Below are 17,930 nucleotides of genomic sequence, written 5' to 3' on the forward strand. Positions count from 1 at the left end.
AACGATCTATTGATACGTAACCAGCATGGTTTCAGAAAACATCGTTCTTGTGCAACGCAGCTAGCTCTTTATTCGCACGAAGTAATGGCCGCTATCGACAGGGGATCTCAAGTTGATTCCGTATTTCTAGATTTCCAGAAAGCTTTTGACACCGTTCCTCACAAGCGACTTCTAATCAAGCTGCGGGCCTATGGGGTATCATCTCAATTGTGTTACAGGATTCGTGATTTCCTGTCAGGAAGGTCGCAGTTAGTAGTAATAGACGGCAAATCATCGAGTAAAACTGAAGTGATATCAGGTGTTCCCCAGGGAAGCGCCCTAGGACCTCTGCTGTTCCTGATCTATATAAATGACCTGGGTGACAGTCTGAGCAGTTCTCTTAGGTTGTTCGCAGATGATGCTGTAATATACCGTATAGTAAGGTCATCCGAAGACCAGTATCAGTTGTAAAGCCATTTAGAAAAGATTGCTGTATGGTGTGGCAGGTGGCAGTTGACGCTAAATAACGAAAAGTGTGAGGTGATCCACATGAGTTCCAAAAGAAATCCGTTGGAATTCGGTTACTCGATAAATAGTACAATTCTCAAGGCTGTAAATTCAACTAAGTACCTGGGTGTTAAAATTACGAACAACTTCAGCTGGAAAGACCACAAGATAATATTGTGGGGAAGGCGAGCCAAAGGTTGCGTTTCATTGGCAGGACACTTAGAAGATGCAACAAGTCCACTAAAGAGACAGCTTACACTACACTCGTTCGTCCTCTGTTAGAATATTGCTGCGCGGTGTGGGATCCTTACCAGGTGGGATTGACGGAGGACATCGAAAGGGTGCAAAAAAGGGCAGCTCGTTTTGTATTATCACGTAATAGGGGAGAGAGTGTGGCAGATATGATACGCGAGTTGGGATGGAAGTCATTAAAGCAAAGACGTTTTTCGTCGCAGCGGGATCTATTTACGAAATATCAGTCACCAACTTTCTCTTCCGAATGTGAACATATTTTGTTGAGCCCAACCTACATAGGTAGGAATGATCATCAAAATAAAATAAGAGAAATCAGAGCTCGAACAGAAAGGTTCAGGTGTTCGTTTTTCCCGCGCGCTGTTCGGGAGTGGAATGGTAGAGATATAGTATGATTGTGGTTCGATGAACCCTCTGCCAAGCACTTAAATGTGAATTGCAGAGTAATCATGTAGATGTAGATGTAGACGTATCGGCAGCCAAGAAAAGAACAACAGCAGTCATTTGGTAATAACGTCGCCATAGGTGACGCTCATCGAAAGTACGCGAATGCCACAATAATCCGTCGTCTACATGTCGATGCTTATACACCCGCATCGGGGTCGCGCTACGTTGCATGTACGCTGCAGCAACGTCCTCAAATGGAAATTTTTTGATCGTCTCTTATAATGGTCTGATAACTATGTGGTCATGGACAAAGCCTAGAACTCTTGAGCACCACAATGGTCCTTCATTGTGATTACTATTCCATGGCTGCCTCTACGGCATAAGATGTTGATGCTACGGGAAAGGGGAAAAAGGACTGAAACCGTGCGGTAAAATTACTGGTCTGCTCCGAGTCGCTGAGTGCCCTGCAAGCTACTCAGCACACGTTTCCAAGCACCTGAAAAATTTATAAACCTCCTGCAGTCCGCTGTTTACATCCAAATGCTACGCTACGACCTGGTTCACGTGGGACTTCAAAGGAAAGAGCTCGCAGATGCAGTATGAAAGGATATCCTTGCGTGCTGCGCTGTGGCATTCTCAACGTGCGCTTCCTTACATGCCGCTGTTCCTGTGTCCATTCATTTAATGATATAGTTTTTTATTCCATAGACCACAATGTATTAGTTTCTCTATATGCTGATTCTCCAGCTTGACTTGGATACCCGTCCAGTGCCGCTAGTTTACGCTTTCATTAAATCAAAGAAGCTTTTTTGTTGTTTTATTTCTATAACATACAATTTGTAACTTCCGAATGTGTTAAAACAGAAACCTTCTTAAACCTAAAGAATACTTATCTCAATATACAGGGTGATTATAATGAACGTTATACTTTGAAAACGCTGTAGAAATAACACCATTGATCAGACTGAGGTTGAAATTGCAACGGAGTATTGTCGGAGAAGGGGGAAAACGTGTGACAGAGCAAAAAAATAGTGTGAAAATTGATCAATAGATGGCGTTCTATGTGTCAGAATATGTAAGTGAAAACAGCTGGCCGCGCGGGATTAGCCGAGCGGTCTTAGGCGCTGCAGTCATGGACTGTGCGGCTGGTCTCGACGGAGGTTCGAGTCCTCCCTCGGGCTTGGGTGTGTGTGTTTGTCCTTAGGATAATTTAGGTTAAGTAGTGAGTAAGCTTAAGGACTGATGACCTTAGCAGTTAAGTCCCATAAGATTTCACACACATTTGAACTTTTTTTTTTAAAGCATCTGTCATGCGCACGACCTATTGAAGTTGGTGCACGGTTTTTCCTTCTTCCACGTCTGCGACGTTCGCCATGACTGTCTCAACGTAGGATCGCGCTCTGCTTGTAAAGCTGTGTTACGAAATGATGACTGTGCACTCGTTGTTCTGCAGAAGGTCCGGATATTGAAGGGTTTGAAAGAAGGTGTTGGTCCGATGACTGCTATGGGTCTGGAAAAAATGATTCGGAAATTCGATAAGACCGGTTCTTTTGGTGTGCAACTTGGTACAGGGAGGAAACGAATTGATTCGACATCAGTGAAAGCAGTGGCCACAGCAATGCAGGAGGAGACGAGTGGTGGCGTGCAAACGTATAGTGCACGGAGAATTGCCCGAACATTGGACATACCCGTGACCACAGTGGGTAAAATCCTACGAAACATCCTTCTCTGCTATCCATTCAAAATTACCCATATGCTCGAGTACCTTCATGTTGACCTGCCAGCAAGAGAGACCTTTGCTTTAGAATTTCTTGCTCGCCTGGAAGTGGACAATGATCGGCCATTTTGTGGACAGCCGAAGCCCACTTCCATGTGACGAGATATGTCAATACACAGAATTGCCTAATATGGTCAACGGAAAATCCACACACAAATCAACCGGTACCACTTCATCCTGAAAAGCTCACTGTGTGGTGCTTGTTTATGGCATGATTTATCACAGAGCCCTATTCTTTCTAAGAGACAGGTGCTTCCGGTCCTGTTCCCAGTACCGTCGCTGGTAAGCACTATGAGTGTCTTTTGCGCCACCACGTCATTCCAGCTCTTCGACAGTGTGGATGTGTGGATGGGATCACTTTTATGAGAGATGGCACACCTCCGCACATTGCAAATCCAGTTAAGCACCTGCTGAAGAGCCATTTCGGACTGCTAGAATTACCAGCCGCCATTTCCCTAGAGCCTGGCCGTCCCGACCACCTGATCATAATCCGTGTGACTTCTGGCTGTGGGGATATCTGAAAGACGTTGTGTTCAGTATTCCGATTGCAAACTTAGTCGCACTGAAGGCGCGCATTGCGCAACACATTCTGAACGTGACCCCAGATACACTTCGATCAGTTGTGGAACATGCGCTTTCTCGATTTCAACTTGTTGCAAAAAACGGTGGAGAGCGTATTGAACATGATTTGCGCCAGTCACATGGAAATTAATCTACATCTACATCTACATGGTTACTCTGCAATTCACACTTAAGTGCCTAGCAGAGCGTTCATCGAAGCATTTTCATACTACTTCTCTACCATTCCACTCTCGAATGGTGCGTGGGAAAAGGAAACACCTAAATCTTTCCGTTCGAGCTCTGATTTCTTTTCTTTTATTATGATGATCATTTCTCCTTGCGTAGGTGGACGTCGACAAAACATTTTCGCCTTCGGAAGAGAAAGTTGGTGATTGAAATTTCGTAAATAGATCTCGCCGCAAAGCAAACCGCCTTTGTTTCAGTGACTGCGACCCCAACTCGCGTATCATATCAGTGACACTACACGCTATTGCGCGATAACACGAAACGAGCTGCCCTTCTTTGCATTTTTTCGGTGTCCTACGTCAATCCTACCTGGTAAAGATCCCATACCTCGCAGCAATATTCCAGCAGAGGACGGACAAGTGTAAAGGCTAGGCGCAAATTGAGACGCGTATAGCACGTGTGACGTGACACGACCCTACAGCGCGACACGCACGTGCCGCACGAGTCGCGCGGGTCCAGCGCATATTGCGACGCGTACACCATACTTCGCACGCGCCGACTGGCGACGCTCTGCGCTGACAGAACCGAAGCGCGCGCAACCTGTTATCTTTCTCAAACGATTTTACAGAAACTATTCACAGAAAACATGATTTTTGCCTTACTTGTAGCGTTATATGTCAGCTTCGTGACGAAGTGCCCATCAACTCGCTAATGACCATTCTTATTGTGATGTACACATTTTAGTAAGACACTACGCAAAACTCAAAAGGTTTGCAACGAAAATTAGGGGTCGCTATGATTTTGCGTTTGGTGCGTATTACACCATATGTTGCTGCGTATGAAATTTAGCTAACATGCTGAATTTTTGTTTAGATTTGGGAGGAGGTCTCTAGCTGCCTCCGATCTCGAGAAAATGGATGGCATGTAGCGCGCTCACTTCGATCTCACGCCCGCGAGAATGAAATACTCGCAACATCTCTCATATCTCCTAAGCCGCTCGAGACATCAAAACGAAAGTTTGGCGAATGATAGTACACAAGGAGGAGAGTGTTTTGTCAATTCTTAAACAAACGGAACTTTCTTATCTACGGCGATATATCAGTACTTATACTTCCCTTTTATTTATTTCACTCCAGTGACTGTAATTTTTTAAGAGTTATCAACAGCTAGCGAAACAAGAACTTCCTAGTATGAAAATAAACATGAAATTTCTTCTTTTACGTTACTGCAAACCGACACTATGAGAATTTTCGTAAGCTATTGAACTCTGTGATTGCCAATTACTTGTTTAATGAGGCACTCCGTTTCGGAATTCTGTCTCAATAGCTGCTGTGAGATGAGTTTGGAAAATTACACTGTAACAAAGGAAGTACAATTAAACCATTCACCAAGAGAAATGTTGCCGTTACTCACAAACGGTAATGCTTCTTCGAATGAGAAAAGATTGACAACTCACACAAAAATAGATTGCCAATTCCGTTGGAATTTTGGTAGAATCCACGTAACCCATCGTATTTTTAACACTGAGCGACTGGAATGGAAACTTACCAAAGGATTTTATTCCTTCTCTTGATATGAACAGTATTAAAATAATGACGAGCGTTCCTTCAGGCGGAATGATAGGCACATGCCAGATACTGGTTACTCACCTACGGCTTGCCAAACTGACAATGTGTGATCGCGAATAAAATAGTTGTTATTGAGAAAAATAAACAACTGATCTGTCGCACAACACAATGGTCAGTGTACTGTCAGCAGCGGATGATAATGCGCGCGACAGGAATGCACAAGCTAGCCATTTGTGCCTTGTGAGTTGGACTTCGAAAAGCATTGTCATGAAAGTAGATCTGCCTTTGTCAGCGGTACATTTCACCAAATTAAGTATATCTAAACATAACACTTTCTTAGGATATTCCTACTTTCGTAATAATACCGACCATTTTCTTCAAAAAATGTTCAAATGTGTGTGAAATCTTATGGGACTTAACTGCTAAGGTCATCAGTCCCTAAGCTTACACACTACTTAACCTAAATTATCCTAAGGACAAACACACACACACACACACACACACACACACACACACCTATGCCCGACGGAGGACTCGAACCTCCGCCGGGACCAGCTGCACAGTTCATTTTCTTCATTTGTGTAGCCTGTTGTATAATTAGTTTATTACTGCTGATAATGTGCATGCAACAATTGAAATTCTTTTTCTCATCACGGCGAACCAATTAAAAAAACAAAACAAAACAAAACAGATATAAATAACAGAAAAGTATAATGTACTAACGAAGAAAGCTGGAGCGTTTAAATGGCGAAAAACGAAACACTACCCAAAGGCAATAAAATTTAGTACACAATAAGGCAAAATTTATCGTATGCGCAATACTACCACTGCTCATATGCGCCGTTCCGATGTGAGCATATGGCTGGGCTACTTTTCCGCTCCCCGCCTCAAATTTCCCACGGTGCTAGGGAGGCACGCGCGACACGCGGCGCGAGAAATTGTGCCTCAACCACAACGCCGCGCGACCTGGCACTGGCGCGTGTCCCGTCCCAGTCGCGTTGCGTCCCAGTCGCGTCGCGTCCCAGTCGCGTCGCGTCGCGTCGCAGTTTGCGCGGTCCCATTTGAACCCTGTGAAGTTACAAAAACGCGCGCTGCGCTCCGTCGCGCCACACGCGCTATACGCGTCTCAATTTGCGTCTAGCCTTTATGTTGGCTGTCTCTTTGGTGGGTTTGTCGCGTCTTCTAAGTGTTCTGCCAACAGAGCGCAGTCTTTGTTTCGCCTTCCCCACAATATTACCTATGTGGTCTTTCAAATTTAAGTTAGCTCGTAATTGTAATTCCTAGGCATTTAGTCGAATTGACAGCCATTAGATTTGTGCGATTTATCGTATACCCAACATTTATCGGATTTTTTGTAGTACCCGTGTGGATGACCTCGCACTTTTCTTTGTTTAGTGCTCATTGCCACTTTTCGCACCATACATAAATTCTCTCTAGATCATTTTGTAATTGGAATTGATGCTCTGAAGATTTCACTAGATGGTAAACTACAGCGTCATCTGCAAACAATCTAAGGGGGCTGCTCAGATTATCACCTAGATCATTTATATAAATCAGGAACAGCAGAGGGCCTATGACACTACCTTGCCGAACGCCAGATATCACTTCTGTTCTACTCGATGATTTACCGTCTATCACTACAAACTGTGACCTCTCAGAGAGGAAATCACGAATCCAGTCACACAACTGAGACGATACTCCATATGCAAGCAATCTGATTAATAGTCGCTTGTGAGGAACGGTATCAAAAGACTTCTGGAAATCTAGGAATATGAAATCGATTTGAGATCCCTTGTCGACAGCACGCATTACTTCATGGGAATAAAGAACGATATTTTCTGAATCCATGTTGGTTATGTGTCAATAAGTCATTTTCTTCAAGGTGATTCATAATGTTTGAGTACAGTATATTCTCCAAAATCCTACTGCTAATTGAGGTCAGTGATATGGGTCTGTAATTCAGTGGGTTACTCCTATTTCCTTTCTTGAAGATTGGTGTGACCTGTGCTACTTTACAGTCTATAGGAACAGACCTTTCGTGAAGTGAGCGGTTGTATATGATTGCTAAGAAAGGCGCTATTGTGTCTGCATATTCTGAAAGGACCCTGATTGGTATACCATCTGGACAGGAAGATTTGCCTGTCTTAAGTGATTTGAGTTGTTTCGCAACACCTAAGATATCTACTTATATGTCACTCATGCTAACAGCTGTTCTGGTTTCGAATTCTGGAATATTTACTTCGTCTTCTTTCGTGAAGGAATTACGGTAAACTGTATTTAGTAACTCCGCTTTAGTGGCACCATCATCGGTAACATTTCCATCGCTATCGCGCAGTGACGGTATTGACTGCTTTTTGCCACTGGTGTACTTCACATACGACCAGGGTATCTTTGGGTTTTCTACTATATTCTGAGACAATATTTCATTGTGGAAACTATTAAAAGCATCTCGCATTGACGTCAGCACTAAATTTCGAGCTTTCGTGAAACTTAGCCAGTGTTGGGGATTTTGCGTTCTTCTGACTCTGGCATGCTTTTTTCGTTGCTTCTGCAACAGTGTTCGGACGTGTTTTGTGTACCATGGTGGATAATCCGATTTGATTTTGATTGATGCTTTTTATGCGGTTTTTGGACTCAGGACAATTAAGAACCTATGTGATTGAAGGGTTTTATGCGGTTTTTGGCCTCAGGACAATGAAAAACCGATTTTTCACATCCGATGGGATACGACCCGTCCGTGGTGGATGCGCTTACGTAACTAACAGTGTCAAACGTACACCTTAGGCATTGCTGTATGATTCATTTGTCATTTGTAGTCGACTACTATTAAATAATGATGCTTACAGCTCCATCTGTTGCTACATTCTGTAACTATTTATTTTTCTTCTGCCATACATTTTCCTCCTCCTCCGATAATATTCCGTGCAGTTTGACAACATTCTGACGATATAACCAGACAGTGGTGTTAATTCTACAGCGATTTGAAAGTTTAACTTTAATTATAATCACCTTGCATATGAAGTTATGTTCCGTGCTCACTTCTGTTTGTATGTAGGGCTAGTCTCATAAACGACTGTAGGGATTTTGATCTGGTTTTGACTAATAGATAGACTAGTCTACAACGAAGATTTGTGTATATATAATAGGCAGTCAAAAAGTTTCCGCCTCCTTCCAACTATAACCTGGCCTTGCCCCCCCCCCCCTCCCCAGGGCCCCCTTTTTTCCTCTCCTCTCCCCTCCCTCTCCCAGAGCGGATTTTCCTCCTACCCCTCCCCCTGAGACCCTGCACCCCATCCTTTCCTCTTTCCCTCCCACATCCCTCCCTCCCTGCCCCTCTTCGGCGCGGCCCCCGCCCATCTCCCCCCCTCTTTTCCTCTCCCTCGCTTCTTCCGGTCTCCCTCATCTCCTTGCGCCTGGCAGATCCTCTGTTTTGATCATTGTCAGTGTGCCACGTCAGTGTTGTGTTTAGTGCTGTTCCTCCTGTACGTCGAGAGGTGTGATTTTAATTGTGTACTGGCCTTGTACTTAGTGTTACTGTCAGTGTTTGTTACGTGCAACACCAACCGTCGATACTTTTATGCTCCGGTCGTACTGTGCCTTGTGTTCTTTTAATTGTCCCAGTGTGTGGTTTTTTGTGTGCGCTACTTTTTACGGTTTTTATCTCCATTTTACAGTCGTCCCTTTTTTGTCTATTGTGTTCCATGATGTTTCCCCTTTTTTATACCTATGTTCACGATGTTTTCTCCTTTGTTCTTTTTTTAAATGTCTTCTATTGTTTGTTCTGTGTCTTTCGGCTGAAGAGCAGCGCATATGCTGCTGCCAGCCCACCCCGATGGGGAATTGAAATACAATAAAGAAAAAAAAAGTTTCCGTTTGAGAGTGTTGCTACAGCATATATGCACTGTAGTGCAACTCTGGTGCGAATGTTTAAGCACCAAGGTTTAGACTAGAGATTAGTGTGGCATTCGTGTCTTTTCGACGTGCATGCGGTAAATGTGGAAACTTCAACTGTGGCGGCGTTATCACCAGATGCGTCCAAACAGGATAAACACCTTGTTATTTGTTTCTTGACTGCCAAAGGACGAACACCAGAACACGTCCATAAGGGAATGAAGAATTTGTAATAGACAGCATGTCCGTCCAAAACCACTGTTGTACAATGGTGTGCCAAGTTCCGTGCTCGTCGCACTTCCTGAACAAGGGGCCCATGTCGAAAATGTCGTAACGCAGATGTTGCGCCGACTCAAATGGGAGACACTCGAGCAACCGCACAATAGCCCTGATTTTCAAGCCTTCGGTCCCTTAAATAAGGCCTTGAAGGGTCGACGAGTACGTCCAGCAGGCAGTTACGGACTTCTGCTCACAGCAGGACATGGTGTTTCACCAACAGGGTGTCTTCAACCAGGTGCATTGGTGGGATGGTTGCCTCAATGTTCACGGTGATTGTGCCTGACCGGCAGTCCGATTCTGGACTGTACGGCCAACGAACAAGGAACTTTTTGATCCCCCCTTATAATTTATAAATATTTCGTTGAAAACGGCTGTACTGTGATCCATTAAATAACGCAGCCGCTGTGAAAGTGATGCCATTGCCATTTAGCAGAACAGTAACCGCAACTCCAGACAGGAGTGAAACTTCGGCATAACCCAAGTCGAACCTGATGATCTCGCACGTCCGTCAAAACTGAAAGGTCGCGGTATGGAATCCCGGATGGATGACGTGCTTTTCACCTTCTTTTGACCGATCATTCACCTCTCAATGATGTTGACTTTCGCCAGAAGTGAAATGTAATTTAGATTCCATGTTAAACTCTAGATTTCTGCGTTAGGCAGACAAGTGATCCGGTCGTAATACGAAGCCAGGTGGGAGGAAGGGGGCCGGGGAGGTGTGGAGAGGAGTCGCTAATACTGTAATAGATTATACAGTCTTTATAAACTTGACTCACCCATGTTTCTCACTATGTCGTTGGGTTCGTAACACTTGAAATCCCGCTGGCTTGTACTTTGTTTTTCTACAGCTTAATGTAAGTTTTAAACACTACCTGTAATTATGTAATACTATAGCAATACGCCAGCGCTTCGCAACGGAAGTTAAAAAAAGGCCATTGCATACCTCAAAATTGTAACGCAAGGATCACTTTGTTGATAAATTCGTTTTTCCTAGTCAATAAGTGAATCATGAATGAAGTCTAACAAAAGAAGCGAAGCAATTTCGTGAAGTTTTAACACAGAAAGTGAAATCAGTAAATTCGTATATCTTAGCCAAGCACATTCGATGTTAGTTCGTACATGTGAAGTAAGGCTATGGCGCTTCATTCTGTCACTGACAGAAACTTGCGAAAATAGTTCAGCCACTGAAATAAAAAAAGTGACAGCACAATCTATTGGTTCTTTGGTGTTCTACGCCGTCATTAAGGTAAACATCCGATTCGGAAGGACGACGGTTCAATCCCGTCTCCGGCCATCCTGATTTAGGTTTTCCGTGATTTCCCTAAATCGTTTCAGGCGAATGCCGGGATGGTTCCTTTGAAAGGGCACGGCCGATTTCCTTCCCAACCCTTCCCTAACCCGAGCTTGCGCTCCGTCTCTAATGACCTCGTTGTCGACGGGACGTTAAACGCTAACCACCACCACCGGTAAACATCCGAACAACTAAGCTGAACAGACTTCTAAAACTTTAAGCTACGATATCTTTTTTTCCGTGTATCGATTTTGATGAAATGAAACCTATCTGTTACGCCAAGCTATACTCAAGTCACCTGTGAAAACACCATGAAAAGTTGTCATGCAGTTCCGAAGATTAGCGTTTCAAACAGTCAGATACGACAGTTTTACTGTTTTATTGTTGGTGTATGTAATCGCACCGCACCAAGTACACTGACACATTTCAAAAATAGATTACATGACAAAAACTCGACTTAAAGAAATAATTCTATTAAACTCATACTGAAATAATGTAATCTTCCTTCAAATTTCAATTAAGTATTGTTGGCAGTAAATTCATTGCACTTTTTGTGCACTTTGGGGAACTCCATGTGCATCCATCAGCGAAAAAAATAAAAATTGCCGTTTTTCGACTTGTGTCACTTTTCTTGCCGGAGTTCAATGTGTAAGTCATGTTTTCTTATCTTCTATTACGAGGACTTGATGAAAAATAATGCCCCAGAAATAATGTGAAAATTCCTAAAGCTTTTTAAACAAGACAACCGTTATTAACTTTCTACATCTTTATTCTTCATATGCACAGACCTATTTCTCGACATAACCACCCAGGCGATTAACATCTTTGCCCGTTAACAGACGGTACCATAACTGTAGAATGCTTGACTTTGTTGTTAGAGCCACAACCTCACCTCTGCTTTCACCAGTTCACCACCGTCAAACTGAAGTCCTCGAAGGTATTCTTTAAGTTTCGAAAACAGATGAAAACCGGGTGAGGCCATTTCGGTACTGTGTAGAGGATGATCGATGAGAATGAACTGAAGGCGTCGGATTTCTGGAGATGTCGCAGCGGCCGTGCGTGGTCTGGCACTGCTGAAGGAGAGTGTGCTCTATGTGTGGACGGATTCTTTGAACTCGAAAATCGATTACAGCGCGCCCTTCCTCGTTCACTGATATAGTTACGTAACGCGACGACGAGCTACACGCTACAGTTCGAAACATTATAGTGGGAGAGAGCTACAAATATGTATACATGAAGAATAAAGATGTAGAATGTCAATAAAGTTTGTTTTATTTGAATAGTCTTCCGAATTTTCACATAAAAAACTCGAAGACATTATCTTCCTGCACGCCCTCGTATGTACATTGTCCATATTCCTGTCATGTTTATCGCAGTTTTCAGAATCTCTTGAAAATGGATGCGTTCCCATCACCGCAATCAGTTTCTACACTGCAACTGGTGACAGAGTAGAAAATTGTTCTCTTGGTATACACAACACGTTTCAGCTTTACTAGATTTCTTCACAGTTCCTATGAAACACGAGTAGTAATGATCTCTAATAGGCACAGTGTTGGACGATAAACGTGTAAAATCTTTTAAGCGACACATAGCCACGCTGTAGCCAGATAATCTTCAGCACGGCTGCGTGCATCTACAGGATGGGCGTTCTTTCCGAAGTGTTTCGGTTACACGTAACGATAAGGGCGCCGTGGAGCCCCTAGAGTTTTCAAATAGCCTACAGTCTGTTAATGTAGCCTGCGCTATTACTCATTTCAGATGGTTCTTGTTGCTTTGAAATTTATTCACTCCCTTGACCAGGTATTTGTAAATGCAAATCCCTCGAGATACAGGTCTGGATAAAATGTGGTGCACTTGAGTATATTTTATGGCACACACCTATTGCCTTTTGCCTTGTGCACGATAAACACTCGAGTAATTTGGGGAATACTAAATATATCTACATCTACATTTATACTCCGCAAGCCACCCAACGGTGTGTGGCGGAGGGCACTTTACGTGCCACTGTCATTACCTCCTTTTTCTGTTCCAGTCGTGTATGGTTCGCAGGAAGAACGACTGCCGGAAAGCCTCCGTGCGCGCTCGAATCTCTCTAATTTTACATTCGTGATCTCCTCGGGATGTATAAGTAGGGGGAATCAAGATATTCGATACCTCATTCAGAAACGCACCTTCTCGAAACCTGGACAGCAAGCTACACCGCGATGCAGAGCGCCTCTCTTGCAGAGTCTGCCACTTGAGTTTGCTAAACATCTTCGTAACGCTATCACGCTTACCAAATAACCCTGTGACGAAACGCGCCGCTCTTCTTTGGATCTTCTCTATCTCCTCCGTCAACCCGATCTGGTACGGATCCCACACTGATGAGCAATACTCAAGTATAGGTCGAACGAGTGTTTTGTAAGCCACCTCCTTTGTTGATGGGCTCCATTTTCTAAGCACTCTCCCAATGAATCTCAACCTGGTACCCACCTTACCAAGAATTAATTTTATATGATCATTCCACTTCAAATCGTTCCGCACGCATACTCCCAGATATTTTACAGAAGTAACTGCTACCAGCGTTTGTTCCGGTGTCATGTAATCATACAATAAAGGATCCTTCTTTCTATGTATTCGCAATACATTACATTTGTCTATGTTAAGGGTCAGTTGCCACTCCCTGCACCAAGTGCCTATCCGCTGCAGATCTTCCTACATTTCGCTACAATTTTCTAATGCTGCAACTCCTCTGTATACTACAGCATCATCCGCGAAAAACCGCATGGAACTTCCGACACTATCTACTAGGTCATTTATACATATCGTGAAAAGCAATGGTCCCATAACACTCCCCTGTGGCACGCCAGAGGTTACTTTAAAGTCTGTAGGCGTCTCTCCATTGAGAACAACATGCTGTGTTCTGTTTGCTAAAAACTCTTCTATCCAGCCACACAGCTGGTCTGATATTCCGTAGGCTCTTACTTTGTTTGTCTGGCGACAGTTACACCCAGAATGAATTATCACTCTGCAGCGGAGTGTGAGCTGATATGAAAGTTCCTTCCAGATCAAAATTGTGTGCGACACTGGGCCTCGAACCTGGGACTGAGTCGGGTTCGGATAGCTCAGTTGGTAAAGCAGTTGCCCACGCAAGGCAAAGGTGTTGATATCGAGTCTCAGTGTGGCACACAGATTTAATCCATCAGGAGATTTCAACGTATTTCATTTCAAGAAAACGATTTTATCAACACCATTCGAATCACCATGTGTTTCAGTATACACCAACTGACAAAGAAGTGAAGAATGCAGAAGGAGAGGAGAAACCAAAATGAAGCTTCATGTTTTGAGAGAATATGTGCTGTTATTTCAGTGATAATAAAAAAGCACTCCGTCTGCAGGCCACAAGTGGCCCATCGGGACCGTCCGACCGCCGCGTCATCCTCAGATGAGGATGCGGATAGGCGTGTGGTCAGCACACCGCTCTCCCGGTAGTTATGATGGTTTTCTTTGACCGGGGCCGCTACTGTTCGGTAGAGTAGCTCCTCAATTGGCATCACGAGGCTGAGTGCAGCCCGAAAAATGGCAACAGTGCATGGTGGCCCGGATGGTCACACATTCAAGTACTGGCCATGCCCGACAGTGCTTAAGTTCGGTGCTCTGACGGGAACCGGAATATCCACTGCGGCAAGGCCGTTGCCTAGGTGATAATACAATCAATAGAGATTTACAAACATTTCAGCACTCTGAGCTCACTTATCAGTATGATGTGACACTCCCTCTGGGCTGGATGCATTCACTGATTCCTTTCGGAAAGTGGATCATAAAACCTTTGCGTAGTCTCGTGAGGAATCTTGCCCACTACTGTCATAAGTGGTTCTTGACATACTGAATACTGACAGGTGAGTGAGTTGATGTCCAACCTGGCCCACATATGTTATGTTGAGAGATCTGGGGCTGCTGGTGGCTACTGCAGAACCAGTTCATAGACATAAGTGGCATGTGCAGACCAACATTGTCATGCTGTAAATGGCACCACGATGCAGTCAGGATGTGAGGACGCGCTACCTCCGTGACATACCATTCTGTCGTTCGAGTTCCCCTAATCTCTACCAGCTCTCACCGGAAGTCATACCTGAGGGCTCCCCACATCGTGATCCTAGGAGTGAAACCGATGTGTCTCTTGAAAACATGGGAAGAATGCGACCTCTCCCACGTCGTCACCATACTTGCCAATGATAGTCATCGGGATACTGCAGAACCCCGATTCTTCACAGAAAATAACGTGACGCCATTTATCACAAGCCTATGCTTTCACTCACGGAACCAAACTAAATACAGATATTTGGGTTGTAGTGTTAACAACAGCCTACACATTGGATGGAAATTACCTAGTATGGCTGCTGCTAGTCTCTGACCAGTTGTGTGGGATGACAGAATGTTGATGGGGTTTCATTACTTGTTCCCGGATGGCAGACAAAGCTGGGGAGGGCGATCGTTCAAACCCGCGTCCAGTAATCCTGATTCAGGGTTTCTGTGATTTCCCTCAATCGCTTCAGGCAAACCCTAAGATGGTTCCTTTGAAACGATACGGCTGACTCCCTACCCCCCCATTCCATAATCCAATGGGACTGATGACCTCACTGTTTGGTCCCCTCTCCCAAATCAACAAACCAACCAATCTACCTCTTATAAAAAATTACAAATCTGTAGCCATTTACATACCCGCCACTAAGTTACATTGCCAACCGACGATGTCTTCTGAATGCCTGCCTCATGTTTTTTGTCAGGATGTGTGCGTGTGTATATATCATACTTGAAACAAAAAAAAGATAAAGCACCCAGAAAACATGATTGGTTGCCAATGTAACTTCATACATGTGTACAAAGTAAAGTTGCCATCTGGCCGTGGGTGCTTCAAGTATATAGTGGTACCAGCACCTGACAGAGTTCGAACTGTGTGTCTGTATATAGTTCTGTGTTTAGCCTCGACCGACCGACGTGTACTTCTCTGCCTTTGGGCTCATTAGATGTGGTATGGAGCAGCATGTTGTCAACAACCGCTCTCCCGCTAGTTGTCGGATTTCTTGACCTTGAAACTGCCGCTAATCTGTCAAGTAGTTTCTCAATTGGTCTTACGAGGCTTAACGCACGTTGTACCAGTCCTCCACCAAGGAAAAACCCCTGTCAGTACAGGGAATCGAAGCTGGGTCCTCCGCATGGCAGTCAGCCGTGCTGACCACTCTGCTGAGGCAGACGAGTTACGTACAGGTGAGCAAAAATTCGCGCTCGCGGCCACGAAACGCGATTCCTTGCTTCATTTCCGGATTTCGACAATGATTGCACTGTTATCCACATGTGTACGACACGCTTAATATATCCTCCCTGTTATTGCTGCCTTCAGCTGCCTGTGAGTGGCTATTGCACGTTGAATTTGAGAATAGTGGGTGGTTACATTAGGACTGTGTGTGCTTTGCGGTGGAGAGGGGTAGCTTTGACAATATGTTATGAAGATTATCTACGTTTTGTGGAAGATATGCTGTCACTCAAAATGTATGTAACGCGTTACAACTGGCTGCTCTTCTCGAATTTAGGGCATACAATTACTTTTAACATCTCCACATCGATACGTTTTCTAGTTATTTCTGTCCTATTACAGGTAATTTATTTTTAACTGATTATTACTTTTCATTAATATTTCTTGCCATGTCTGACTAATAATTGGTATGTCATCGTTAAAAAACTGTAGTTATACCATGCTTTTTGGTAAGAGACAGTGTACATTACAACTTTAGTGGGAAGATCAAAATTATAAAATGAAAATATTGATACCTATACCTGGAATCAAACATGAGTATTCCTTCTCAAAACGCTGTCCACTGCACTAACTGGGTATATTCCTTTTTTAACGGATTTGACGCAGTTAATTTGAGGCGTGTCTAGATGCTTCTCCTGTCGCCATTGTGTTATTCCTCGGGGCAGAGTGTGTGCGCTCCAACACTTAGCGTGTGTGCTATAGGTAAGTGAGAAAGTTTTGTAAATAGTCGCGAATCGTGTAAATGAGACTTTAATAGCCTATCAGTACCGTGTTCACCTGGTGGGGTGTGGAGAACCATGCCCAGGCTGTGCGACACACTGACCCTCGCCATTAACCCAACAGGCAGATTCTATCCTGGGCTACACGCCTCCCCATCGAAGAAGGTGTGCTTTAACATGCATGGCTATCTGGTTGGGTTCATGGGACATTCTGGTTACTTACATGCGTAATACCTTGACAGTTTCTGATCCTTGTTGTGGACATGTAGTACCAATATGCATGGTCTTCAGTAACCTGCTATCTACAACAAATGTGTATTGTGTATGTCACACAATGCGTTCCACCCTTTACTACGATTCCAGTGCATCAGTGTTTCCATGAGATTAGTCTTTTTCCGTATTTGATGAAGAATATTAGTTGAAGCAAAACCGTTTTAGCTAGATAAGTAGCAGAAGACTGAGCAAAGTGTTTCATTGAGATTGGCCATGTGTAAATAAGAAGGTTTGGTTAAATAAGTAGAAGAAAAGGAGTTTCATCTAGATAAATGGCAAAACAAAATTCTTTGATCAACAATCTGTGCATTAGATGTATATTACGTCAGTAATTCACTAAGTAATGTACGACATTTATTTTTTTCAAAACACATGTATTCTTATGAGTTTGAATTTGGTGAGACAATCAACCAAAACTTCATTTACACCGCTAAGGAAGGAATGAATGAAGGAAGGAAGGAAGGAAGGAAGGAAGATTAGGTTTAATGTCCTCTAGACATAGAAGTCATTAGAGTCGAAGCACAAGCACGGATTATGTCAAGGGTGGGAAGGAATTCGCTCATTCGGCCGCGCCCTTTCGAAAGGAACCAACCCGCTTTTGCCACAGTGATTTAGGGAAATCATAGAAACCCTATATCTGGATGGCTGGACGCGGATTTGAGCCGTTTTCCTCCTGAATGCGAGTCCATGGTGCTAGCCAGTGCGCCACCTCGCTCAGTCTTACAAGTACTGTTTCTCTAGATAATCACCATCGCGTCCTAATGCCTAACGCCAGCGTCCGTCGTTTAGGAGCAGGTACTCCCTGTTGGCAAAAGCTCTTGTCCTGTACTGTTAGCCATGTTTTTATTGCATAGATCAGGCTCTTATCATCTTCAAAGAGTGGCCAATTTGGAGTAATCTTAAGTGTCCCAAATAGATCGATTCACCATTCTGAGAGCAGTGGCTGTGACAAAGGTTTCCCTAACTT

The 17,930-nt window shown here is 43.9% G+C and overlaps 1 protein-coding gene and 1 pseudogene across 1 annotated transcript in view; one reads left to right on the forward strand and one right to left on the reverse strand.

Annotated features, from left to right (window-relative positions):
• LOC126419632 (uncharacterized) overlaps positions 1 to 17,930 on the forward strand; it is a 151,662-nt gene that overhangs the window by 120,897 nt on the left and 12,835 nt on the right. The gene's annotated exons all lie outside the window — the stretch shown is intronic.
• Positions 14,238 to 14,355, reverse strand: LOC126420252 (5S ribosomal RNA; annotated as a pseudogene).

The sequence above is a fragment of the Schistocerca serialis genome, chromosome 9 (genome assembly GCF_023864345.2).
Source record: "Schistocerca serialis cubense isolate TAMUIC-IGC-003099 chromosome 9, iqSchSeri2.2, whole genome shotgun sequence".
NCBI lineage: Eukaryota > Metazoa > Arthropoda > Insecta > Orthoptera > Acrididae > Schistocerca > Schistocerca serialis.